The 13,622-nt window shown below is 40.0% G+C and overlaps 2 protein-coding genes across 3 annotated transcripts in view; one reads left to right on the plus strand and one right to left on the minus strand.

The window, feature by feature from the left end:
• The window catches only part of lbhl (LBH regulator of WNT signaling pathway, like), a 489,980-nt gene that overhangs the window by 318,321 nt on the left and 158,037 nt on the right, over window positions 1-13,622 (plus strand). The gene's annotated exons all lie outside the window — the stretch shown is intronic.
• sphkap (SPHK1 interactor, AKAP domain containing) overlaps window positions 1-13,622 on the minus strand; it is a 140,693-nt gene that overhangs the window by 84,306 nt on the left and 42,765 nt on the right. The gene's annotated exons all lie outside the window — the stretch shown is intronic.

Raw genomic sequence — 13,622 nt, forward strand, 5'->3', positions numbered from 1 at the left:
CTAATCCACTAATCACAATCCTCAAAATTGTCCAGTGTAATAGAGTGCTGCAGCCGGAGGACTAATTTGCCACTGGTTCCCTTTTGATTTTCCTATGGGTTTTTATAATATATATATTTTTTTTTTATTTATGAGTAAAATATTCCGTGGTAAACATAACTTGACGACACTTGAAACGTTTTGCTCTACAACATAACCCATATCGAACACCCATATCGGAAACACAAATTTGAGAAAAAAATGTACATATTTCTAATAAGTAACTATAAGAATGTTTGGGGTGTGAGTGTGGATTTACATTATGTCCAGTGTCATCAACTTATGTTTACCCTTAGACCTTATTTTACTCATAAATTGAAAAACCCATCATAAAAACCACTGGCAAATTAGTTTTCCTGGTTTTGAAGTCACGACTGCAGCACTATAAGGGGTCATCTGTCATGAAGCGAAGCCTCTGGTATGCGTTCTGTATGTGTGAAATGGTGGGTTTGGATGTGAGAGTGTGTTTGTGCGTGTGAAACAGATGGCAGCCTGTCTCTTCGGCTCCTGCTAAGCGCTGTGCTTTCCCTGAGCGTCATGTGACAGGTGCTGGACTGCTGCTTTACAGCATAGTGAGAATGGATTCATCTCAAAATCAGCACAAAACACATACCTTCACAAACGCCCCCAATTTGTGCGTGTGGTAAAATTTATGAGTATTTTACTGCCACATAAAGCAAGCAATTACATTCTCTCCAGCCCAACCTAAAAGCACATCACTTGTCCTGTATCACACTGTGCCTATAAACCAGGATGATTTAATAATAGTGCTTTCCGTTATGTTGTAGTTCACTCGCTACTCTTTGGCCGTGTCTCAATCCACTCCCTGTTTCCCTACTTCATCCATCAGTGTATTGTGAACACAGATTCAAACATTAGCAATGGCCTTGATCCACTAAACAGTGAGACAATGATGACTCAATATCCTGACATGATTATGAGGATATACATCATCAGGTCATAAAACGTAACTGGTATAAACAAAATTGATGTATGGCATATAATATATGTTGGCATTGTGAAATACGGATTTGTCCTGAGTTTTATTACTTATTAAAACAGTTCATGCACATAAAATAAATAACAAATCTTCTGACTCTTCCATGCTTTTCAAAACTTCTCCTCTCTTCTTAACCCTCCTCCTCCTCCTCCTCCTCCTCCTCCTCCTCCTCCTCCTCCTCCTCCTCCTCCTCCATCAACCCTAACAGCTGACGATTTTGCCACATTCTTCATAAATAAAACAACCACCATCAGCGGCCAATTTCCCACATCACAAACTGACACACACATCTTAACAGCAAACACACACATTCTTCCCTCCTTCTCTTCGCTCTCAGAGGCAGAAGTCTCCAAACTCATCCTTTCCAATCACCCTACTACCTGTCCGCTTGCACACTGCCATCGGCGTGTGAATGAGTGAATGAATGGGTGAATGTGTTTTCAACCAGATCTCTGCCTTTCTTACACAGATCAACCTCCTGGACAAAAAACAGTCTGGTTTCAAAAGCGGGCACTCAACAGAGTTATTGGAGCTCTGAGACTGGCAAGAGCAGCTTCCAAATCCTCAGTTCACCCAGATAACCACCAGTCCTAAATCCTAAAGACGAAGGGCATCTCGGGAACCGCACTCCAATGGTGCGGTCTTACCTCAAGTCTTACCTCTCAGGTACTGTAGGTCCTTTAGGGTGTCATGGAGGGGTTAAAGTCACAACATCTAGCCACTGGGGTGCCTCAGGGCTCAGTGCTTGGACCACTTCTCTTCTCCATCATCACTAGGATCTGTCATTCAGAGTAATGTTTATCACTCTACCTCTCATTCCATCCAGAGGATCCGACAGTAGATACTCACATCTCAGGCTGCCTGACAGACATTTCTTGCTGGATGAAGGACCACCACCTTCAACTAAACCTTGCGAAGACAGAGCTGCTTGTGGTCCCGGCCAACCTAACACTGCACCACAACTTCTCCATTCAGCTAGCTTCGTCAACCATAACTCCATCAAGGTCAGCCGGGACCCTTGGAGTTGTGATTGATGATCAATTAAACTTCACAGATAGATTGCTAGAACTGCCCGGTCCTGCAGATATGCCATATACAACATTAGGAAGATCTTCCTTCCTAAGCGCCTTCCTTTGGCCCTTATCAGAGCATGCTACACAACTCCTTGTCCAAGTTCTTTTTTTTTTGTATATTGTTTTTATGGTGATTTTTGTGACAGGACAGTATAGAGTGGACAGGAAGCGAGGTGGGATAGAGACGGGCATGGGATCGGGAAAGGTCCACGAGCCGGGACTCGAACTCGGGCCGCCCGAGTGCAACGGCGCTACATGTCGGCACGCTGACCACGAGGCCATCGGCGCCGACCCAAGCTCTTGTTCTATCCAGACTGGATTATTGTAATGCTCTTTTGGCAGCCCTTCCAGCAAGAGTGGTCTTTAACGAGCTGAAAAGAGCGCACATCACACCTCTCCTCAAAACATTGCACTGGTTGCCAGTTTACCTTGACCTTTACCTTGACTTTACCAAGCTGGTGGAATGACCTGCCTAACTCAACTCGAGTCCGTAGCCATTTTCAAGACGAAACTATTTCGCCAACACTTGATCCATTAATACTAACACTTTCTTTTCTCTTCTCTTCTACTCAATATCTATTTAAAAAAAATAATAATACATATACTGCGTTAGACTACACTGGGAAGGGTCACAGCACTTACATATGTAAATAAATAACGGCATTCACACATTGAACAAATAAAGTATAAATGTAATCGTATTTCCTCGTATTTAAAATGAAATGAAAAATAAAAATACGTAAATCTACAAATAAATACATATGAAAATGGGAGTATTTTTAATCAGCATCTGACAGCTAAAAATGACTGTATTATACCTGCAGGGTTTTTCATAAAATAAGTGTAAATTTACGGAGCCCCTAAAGGGACAAGGTGAAGAAAAAAAAATAATTAGATGGGAGAAAAAATTATTAATGTCAAAATCATCACAATGCACTGAGAGATTCACTCCCTAGATATTCCCAGCATGCACCATAATCAGTGTGTCAGCCAGGTATGAGATGGGAGGAAAAATAATAAGTCAAAGCTTTTGCGTTCTCTCGCAAATGTCATGTGTTCCCCCGAAAAACGTTTTGTGAGGGAACGCAAACTTTCTCGTGGAACGCAAAACATTTCTCAAACTTTTGTGGTCCCGCCCCCCATAAACCTGGCTGACACACTGATTATGGTGCATGCTGGGAATTTCTAGGGAGTGAATCTCTCAGTCTATTGTGATGATTTTTTTTACAATGAGACAGGTCTAAAATGTCTGACTCAGCAGATTGTGAATTAACTACTACTGAATCAGTGAGCTGATTGAAACACCCTTATCTTCAAACTGTCTCATCCTGCACAGCACTCTGGGTAATTACGAAATGATTCAGGCAGTATGACAGACAGATCTAGCACAGTTTTGATTTAGTATGTTGCGCTCCTCTGAACACCTGAGTCAACAGAGACAGTGTTTAACTGAAGGGAAGACAAACAGAAAGTATGATGGAGAGAAATGGAGAGCGATAATATCCATCATTCATTAAAGTCCAGTTATAGAGGCACAGTGTGTAATCCATTAACCAGCTACACTTGAAACGCTGGCTTCTCGGCACGCTGTGTGCGCGCGTGTGTGTGTGTGCTACTATGAGTTCACTTGAAGCCCAAAGTGCCTCTATCCATCTTAAGCTGACGGAAAGACGAGTGAAATATTGATTTTACTGTTCACACTCTAGTGAAGGCCAGATAACCAGCCAAATCTGCTAAATGTGGCGTAAAGCGTAACACAACTTACAACTTACAGGTGCACAATGACATACAACTAAAGACAAACACATATGCTCGGCTCTCACAAGAGCATCTTTTCACTCTGTCCAGTTTCTTCAGCGTTAATTCAATTCAGTGCAGTCATATTCTCCACAGGGGCCGTTGCAATATATGAGCTAAAACAATTTGCAATGAAATGGTAATGATAATACTTTTTCACATTCTTTTCCTGACTGCCCAAGGCATGGAGCTGAATGGCATCACGCAGCATTACCAACACAATTTATCTCACCTCCTCAGGTCTTGCACTCGACACACACACGTTGGTTTTCATGTTTTATGGGGACATTCCAGACTTAATGGTTTTAATACTATACAAACTGTATTTTCTCTTCCCTTACACTAACCCTACCCCTAAACTTACCCATAAAAGAAAACTTTCTGCATTTTTACATTTTCAAAAAACATCACTTTGTATGATTTATAAGCTGTTTTCCTAATGGGGACCAAAACAATTTAGGATATTTACATCTTTGTGGGGAAATTTAGTCTGCATAACATAGTGAATACCAGGACCACCCAAATGCACACAAGCACACACCTCTGTTTAATGCAAACTTTAAAATGTAACAGTTCCACTTAAAAAATTATCATTGCAATACATAACGTATACATACATAATTTAAAAGAAACATAGCCCAAGTACACATTAAGCAAAACACTTCACAAAAATAACTAAAACAAAATAGATATAAACTATATAGCTATACATTTATTTTGTTCAAAATGAACACAAAAAGTATTGACATTTTCTAGTTGTCAAATCATGTTCCCAGTTAATGGGATGAACTAAATATGGATGCTTTGATAGAACTGACTTCATAAATCCGATAAAAATCACCAAAACACCAGCGGATTAGAAGTGATTCCAAAAATGGTTCAGAAATATTAAGTTGGCTCTGAGAAAAGCTCTAGCAGCATTGTTTGAAGATGCCACTTGCTTTTGATAGTTTGTTGCTAATAGTTCAGTGTTGCAGAAGCAATGCATGTCTAACTAGGTATTTGGTGTTTTTAGCCCCCAACGGTGCCTTCCAGGCAGCGAGGGGATGGGTAGGTTTAAGGTTGAGGTTAGGGTTAGCTGCCTGGAAGGAGTCATTGGGGGCTAAAATCACCATCGAGCTGTCTAACTAATGAACATGAAAATGTGTAATTATACCACAGGACTGTTGAATGCTTGATTCTGACTGGTTGACGAATGTTCTAAGGTGTGCAATTATTTTCCAGGAAATGCACAGCATTGAAGTTCTAGGTCTGTATTGCACTCTGTCTCCGCACACACATACTGTACACTCGCACACACAGCGAGACGCTCACGTGCACAGAAACTCGTTGTCGGCGCTGCCCACGACTTATCATAGCTGTTACTCATCAAGGTGTTTCTAAGAATGCTTATGATGTTGTGGGTCGTTGCCAGGGTGTTGCTATGCAGTTGCTAAGGATGCTATGCCGATGTGGGTGGTTTCCAGGGCATTGCTATGCAGTTGCTAAATATGCTTTTATGCGTGGTTGCCAGGTCATTGTTATGCAGCGGTCATTGTTGCTAATATGCAGTGGGTGGTTGCCAGGGTGTTGCTATGCAAGGTCTTCAGAGTATTTTATAACGCATTGTTAAGCAGATGCTTGGGCATTCTGAATGGTTGCCCACCCGCAAGTCTCTGATCTCCAGATTTACAGTATTTTTTCCGCCCGTTTTATCATCTGCCAAGCTAACACCACTCGTCTCCTCAACAAGCTCAGTACTTAGGGTTAGAGGTTTAGAAAAGAGCCTTGCCAAGCACCTCTAATTATAACCAAGCACGCACAACAGTATCAGAAGTACAGATAGAAAGAGAGGGGATTTGAGGAAAGAGCCAGTCATGAACATAGATAAGAAAAATCTGCTGGGAGAAGAGCTGCAGCTCTCAGCCGATGTGTGTGTGTGTGTGTGTGTATCATTAAAAGAGCAGGCTTGTTTTGTTAGATCATTCACTACAGCAAAAAGACAATGTGGTCTGCAGAAGTGACCCCATGTAATGAACTGATTGATGATTACAATTATTCTCAGTCTGAATAACAGCGATGCCACAGGGATTATTAGAGCTGACATCTTAGCAACACGCAAAGAGCAATTACACATTTACTTATGTTCACAGACATATTACATGATGGAACATGTTCAAGGAGTGAAATATAGCACACACACACACACACAAACACACACACATACGTTGAGTGTTATTCTTTCATCCCATCGATAGCTCATTTTTTGTTTTTCAAAGAAACACTTTAGCACAGCAGCGTCTGAAGATACATAGGCTTTTTTTTTCTAGTGCCACTTTTCTGAAATCTAAGGTGAACGAAAATCTCGACATGAGAAAGCACTTCTTCCTGCAAAAATCAATCGGACACTTTAACAGCTGACACACGATACCTCAAGCTGATATCCTCAATCCTAAGAAAAAAAACATGAGGCTGAAGATTTTGAAAGAAAGAAGCTGTCAAGGAAAAAGAGCCGCATTTCTCCGGCGAGTGTGGATATCAGTTTCGTTATCCCCTGAAAATCCACAGCCACATATTAAATAATTTATGTTGTGTATGCAAGTGTGTGTGCTTTGTTTGCTTGGATCCGACACAACAAAAGGAATATGTGTCTGCTGGACTGCATGCAACCAATGTGTCCGTGTGTTGAATTCAGTCCTAAAGTGATCAGCTATATGTGTCTGTGTATGTGTTGTTTGTCAGTTTCAGAGATGTGAAAGTTTTGTGAATTATTGATCTTAACTCTTCAGAGATGGTCAGACTGACTGTTCTAGAAAATGTATGATGCTGTGTTTATATCTCCTTAAATGGGAATTATGCCCATTTTTAAAGTCTTCATTTTGTTTCACTGAACTGCAACTTTTTTTCTTCACCTATTTGACATTGTTGCAGCTCCTCTCTTACCAGTCTGTCAGTAATGCTCTGTTTAGTTCCTGTCTCTATGAAGCCCCTCCTGAAAAGCGCAATGTGCTCTGATTGGTCAGCTGGACCAGTCTGTTGTGATTGGTCAACTGCTTCGAGTGTGTTTGGGAAATGTCCCACCCCTTCCCATAACCACGAGTTTCAACAAAGCGTGCTGCAAGTGCTGAAAAGTGAAGCCAAAACATCTGGATCGCCCCCCGGTGGCTGGTCCCAGTATAGGTTATAAAGATGGAAAGGTCGTCCATCTTTTTTTACAATCTATGGTTTCAACACACTACTAACGCAACTCAACCCTGCCCCTTTATTTGCATATGCCTTGGGCAGATATGAGGGACTTACTGCACTTAAAATGAGGGATGTTGTGATGTGTTTGTCCATGGAAGAAAATGCAAGTTTTGACCACGTGTGATCCATATACAGCACCTGAAACTCAATCACCAGAAACAGCGGGACATTCTAAAACGCCAATATATACCTTAAAGGAGAACTTGGTAACTTTTTTAACTTAATAAAACTGTCTAGAATTCATTTGGATGGTTAAACAACCTGTTCTGGTGATATTGGTGACTTTCCCCGCTCCCCCCAGCGTTCCCAGGCGGAAAGCCAACCTTGCAACTTGGGGACTACCGTCCCGGCAAGATAGAAAGTGGAAGTCTCGTGAGAAGCGAGAACGAGAACGAGCGCGAAACACGAATTGCTTTAAGGCAATTCGACATAAACACACACGCATGTATGATGTATTACCAGATTACCCACCTCGGTAGACATAGCTCCACATGATACAGTTGGCTTGCTCCGATCAAAACAAACGCACATGAGCAGCGGTAGAGAGGGGGAGGAGGCCGCCGCAAGTGAGTTTTTTACGACCGTGTTGTGAAATATACGCCTCCCCCACAGCTATAGGGGGAGCTCGTGGGGAAAACATGCGCCAACAAAAGGAAAAATCAGCGAAGAAGTGACTAGAGTTCGCTAGAGTTGCCGAGTTCTCCTTTAAAGGGTAACTAAACCCTAAAACAACTTTTTTTTAGTTAATGATCTATAAGACTGGGACTTTATTAGTGCTGTTCATTGATTTGAGTAAATGTTTTGACATTTGGGTATAAAGTGTTTTAATTCTACAATATATTCGAGTTGAATGGTGGCTACTGCAGTTGAATTTTCCTATTTGAAGTTGTTTCCCCGCGTGACGTATGCAGGCTCTGCCAACGGCTCACTACCCACGCATCTGGCACGAGCCTAAATTAGCCATAATGCTAATGTTTTACCACTCAGACACTGGCCCCATTCTCTCTTGCGCAGCTGCTTCGCTAGCATCGTCGGCATTGAATATGACCAGGGGTTGAGTTACACTTTAAAGTGCTTTAATGTGCTAAAACAGTGATATTAAAAGATCAAATTCAGTACACACCTAAGCATAGAACATGAACGCAACATGCTACTGTAAATGGTTTTTGTTTTTTTTATTTATAATGGTTTTCTATGGAACAACGTTAAAGGGATACTCCACTGTTTTTGGAAATAGGCTCATTTTACAACTCCCCCAGAGTTACACAGTTGAGTTTTACCGTTTTTGAATCCATTCATCCGATCTCTGGCGGTACCACTTTTAGCATAGCTTAGCATAGATCATTGAATCGGACAAGACCATTAGCATCTCTCTCAAAAAAATGACCAAAGAGTTTTGATATTTTTCCTATTTAAAACTTGACTCTTCTGTAGTTACATCGTGTACTAAGACCGATGGAAAATGTAAAGTTGCGATTTTCTAGGCTGATATGGCTAGGAACTATACTCTCATTCCTGCGTAATAATCAAGAAACTTTGCTGCCGTACCATGAGTCCAGCAGGCGTAATGATATGACGCAGTGCCTGAAAATAGTCCCCAGCTCAGTAACTTCCAACGTGACCGGGAGTAAGTTTGTCTAACCTATTAGTCCTATTTTCAGGCACTGCATTATACCACTGCGTTATACCATGATGTAATTTCTCATATTGCTATTGCTGCCGTTTTATGAAACCAATAAGCAACTTGAGGTTGTGCATTACACTGATTTTACTACATTAATGGAAGTCCTTTTACCATGGTAAAATTACAGTTTGGCACTGCCTCACATGGCCTATTGCATAAGTATATACTGTAAACTATACTGTATTTTTATAGCATGTAACCGAACACATTATGCAGTGATTAACATTGCAAACAGTGCACTCATACTGCTCAATGTAAAAATGCCATCGCAAAAAATGGCACTGTGCTTACAGTACTGCAAAACTAACCACAGTAAGCGCAGCAACAATATAATTAGCGTGACATGGTACGAGTAGTATAGTCACAAGCTATTCTGAACACAGGAGGAGGGAGAGGGACAGTAAGTAGAGGTGTTAATACAATTTTGATCCGCACAGCGGTCTTCCAGAGAGGCAGATGGGACAGGGGAGACTTGCTCCATAAATTCCTGTTCCTGTGTGACTCACTGGCCAAACAGCAGGTGAATTGTGTCAGGCGAAGTGACATGCCTGTGTGTGTGTGTGTGTGTGTGTGTGTGTGTGTGTGTGTGTGTGTGTGTGTATGTGTGTGTGTGTGTGTGTGTGTGTGTGTGTGTGTGTGTGTGTGTGTGTGCGTGTACACATCATACTTTCTAATCTCAAGCATTTGCTCTCTGGCGAAAGTGTTTGGTCTCAAGAGCAGCAGACAGTTATTAAGTGAAGATGTTATGATAGATGGCTTGTGTTATGATAGAAGAAGGCTGTTTATTCAGTTTGTGATGAGGAAAAAAAACACACAAAAAATATATATATATATTTATTAAAATACACATTTTGCAAAGAAGGCTTTCTCCTGTATTATAATGATCATGTGTCAGCGTGTGTGTGTGTGTGTGTGTGTGTGTGTGTGTGTGTGTGTGTCTTGGGTTAGCATGACCTTTCTTAGCTCGAGACATATATTTGGAAAACCCATGACCTTTTGAACAGCCAAGCAAGAATACAAACACTAAAACAATGCCAAATACACTCTTAGTTTTGAATGTGGGTACGAAAAAAAGCGGTCAATAAAACTTGTGTGCTACATTTCGTCTTCTGAAGCTTCTGTAGAAAAAAACTAAATCTGCTCTGAACAATTTTTCTTGTTTTTTTAAAAAATTGGTTACGATGCTCTTTAGTCATTCTCGACTTTAATTACTTTAAGCTCTTGACTTTCATTAACCCCAAACATGGAATCTGAGGATTCTCTATCAGAAAAACAACCCATCACCTGAGCATCAGCCCTCTCGCTCTTCTCATGACATCAGGATTACTTGATGTTGACTGCTTTGACTTTGATCCTCCTCCATTTCCTTTTCATTTTCTTTTTTGCCACAGGTAAATGAGAGTGTCATTGTGCTTTCTTAGCCTCCTACAACCTTTTAACCAGCTCCTGCTTCTTATGTTGCTTCCCTTTCATATTATACAACTTCTTGATTAATTTATATCCATGGCACTTTTGGCTTTGAAGAACCAAGTTGTTCCCATTTTTTTTGCAATGCCTAGGCCGATGAAGAGGGGGAAGGTCTGTCTTTCTCGCAATGATCAAAATAAATGTAATGTAATATATACATGTGTGTGTGTGTGTGTGTGTGTATGTATACAGCACTGTATATTATTAGTACAGGCATTAGCCGATGAGTTTTTCTGTTTGCTCAATAAGTGTGAGATTTTTATTTTCACAAGGCTGGGACTTTTATTTTCAGAGTGCTAAACCAGCAGATGCACAGTCTCCATCTTCATTGGTTTACTGTCTTTGTTTAACAGTTCTAACTAATAAATTAAGGCATTGATAGTTAAATATAGGAATTATAAAACAGATAACTGTTCCATTTGAAAAGTTTCTGCATGATGTTTCAGCGGTCAGGTGGTGCAAATCGGAGCTCTCAGAAAATTCAAGTTGTAATTACGAGTTGTACAAGGACAAGAACACTTTTAAGCGATTTTGTCAGATAACAGTGTGAATCGCATAAATACGGTAATTCCAGCATGGCATGAATACACCTTAACATATTATATTCTAATAAGCATAAAAACATAGCCTACACAAATGCTGAGTAAATACTTCATTCATTTCAAGTAGACTTAATTATGCTTTATCAATATTTTTCAGAATTTAAGAAATTCTTTGTACAATAAAAAAGTAAAATAAACATTTCTCTCGTCCGCCATCTTGGATTTTTTCCTGCCTCTTGTTTTGTTCTGTACGGGTCTCTTCAGTGTGTATGGTGTAGTTTTTGTTGGATTGATTAACTGATTATTGTGTTTGCTCATTAGTTGACTGCTTGACTGCCACTTAGGCCTGTTTTACTCTGCAGCAGGAGCCCAAACACTGGCCTTCGTTAAGCCTCGTTAGACTCCTTAACACTCATTAAAGTGCTTTTAATCGCTCCACCGCAGTGCCAGTCCAGCAGATCCCTCTAAAGGCAGACAAGGGTCCTCTTTTAAAGAGAACACACACACACACACACCAAATCCTGCATACTATTTTAAGCTAATCTTTCTACACTGCTTTTATCTCCTCCTATCCTCTTCGTCCTCAGAATCATCTTTGATCTACTTAGGAATATCTTCAAGTTGAAAACTGATGGAAGCCAGTGATGTTAGAGCCAGAAGTGTGTGAGTGTGTGTTTGAAAGTCCACAAGCACAGAATTAAACAGAAAACAAGAAAATATCCATGCATACCAGTTTGATTTCATAAGTTTACTAAGTGTTTTTAAGATCATTCTCTTTTATGACACTGCCTCCACCACACTGCGCAAACCAATGTTATATTAGCATCATTGAGATACTATTATGGTTCATATTAATATTCTGAATTCGTTCTCTGTGTAATTTTAGTAAAAGTTTGAGTAATTTTGTTGTTTTTGACATTTTATTTAAATTTTTTTTATTTAAAATTCATTTTATTTAAGATTTTAAAAATATTTTTATTTCAGTTTTAGTTATTTTAGTACATTAAACTTGAAAATGAGAAATGTTGCATTGGCATTTAGCAGAAATAAAATAAGTTTAAGTTTTATATATATTTTACTTTATTTCAGTTAATATTTTATTTAAAGCAACAAAAATGTTTTTTGAATGGTTTTTTATTTTAGATTTAGTTAACTATAATAACCCCCCCCCCCCCACACACACACACACACACGTCCACTTCACAAGGAGCTTCGTGAATCAATAATTTCCCGCCATACCAAGATCAATTTCCTACATCTGTTAGACACACACACACACACACACACACACACACACACACACACACACACACACACACACACACACACACACACTTACTCAGTCTGTCAGCCAGCAGACTGATCCACACAGGACACTAATGTCATGTTTACATGTCAGGGCTGACTTACTTTCACTCGTGCGAGAGTGTGTGTTGGCGAGCACACGTAAGTTGTTCATTTAAAATGCATTTTCATAGTTCTCTCTGATAACCTCCTTTAGTCGATGTTATGACAGTCACTATATTGGTTTCCCATCACTGTCAGAATAAGAAATCAGTAGTTTTTAGACTACAAACACAGTAAACTCTGCTGGAAACACAGAGCAAAGGTGGTGTTTGGTATATATTAGATGGTTTACAGCTGATAGAAGCACTTGAGCATCTTGAACCAGCTTGACCACCTTAAGATCTCCCAGCTCAACATGACAGCACTAACTCCGTCCAGAAACTTCTCCATCCTTGCCTTAAACTGACCTAGTAAACATATCCTGCAGTCTGACATGGCTCAATAATTACACGTTTCTGCTGCTAAAGACGGTTCTTTTGAAAGCATATCTTGATTAAACTCAAATATAAAGAAAAGACACTCAAACACAGCACCATATTTAAAAAATAAAAAAAAACTATACTAAGTTTGGAATATTTTTTTGTGAAAAACATTTTAAAAACATAAAACATTATGTGCTGTCTGGAACGGTAGTGTAGCCTATATTTTGCAAAACTTTACAATGACACCACCAAGCTTTGTACTTTATTAGTATGTTTTGGTCCATGACTATTTGCTTATTGTCAGACCTTTGCCACAAAGTCTGGTAGTGTCAAATTCCTGCTTATACTGACAAATAACTGCTCACTTAAGACAAGGAGAGACTGTATGACTGACATGTTAAGTGACCAACCACAGTTCAACATTTATATGTCACAAAAAACAACAGTACAAATGAACAAACTGGAATATACAGTCCTGCTCAAAGAAATCTAAGGGTGTGCTCAGTTGGCAGGTTTGGTGTGATTGCTCTGTTAGTGTGGTTAATTTGAATAAGTGTGAACGCTGCCATCTGAACCCTGGTGTGCACCAAACAAGTGGGTCGAGACCCATCTTTTCAGCGCTCTCGGTCCGCTTGTTTGGTGCATACCAGGGTTCAGATGGCAGCGTTCACACTTATTTCAAACAAACTCTGGTGTGATCTGACTGAAATATGAACGCAACACAGACCGAAGACATCTAAACTAATGCAAAAACAGGCCATGATGTCTCAAAATGCAACACTAAAGGACAGAATGCTCAAGCATACCTGGTTCTTCTCATCATAGGAGCTGGTAAAAACCATACCAACTAACTATCCTAACTGGTAAAAATGCCATCATATGTATGCACATGCAAAGAGCGCATTTAGCCCAGAATACAGCATTGTTTTGTATGTTCTGTTGCTAAACATGCATCATAAAAGCTGTTTTTTTGTATGTGTGTGTACCTTTAGGTTCAGTCTTTAAAATGACAGAGAGAACGCTAAG

The sequence above is a fragment of the Squalius cephalus genome, assembly GCF_949319135.1.
Source record: "Squalius cephalus genome assembly, chromosome: 6".
Lineage (NCBI taxonomy): Eukaryota > Metazoa > Chordata > Actinopteri > Cypriniformes > Leuciscidae > Squalius > Squalius cephalus.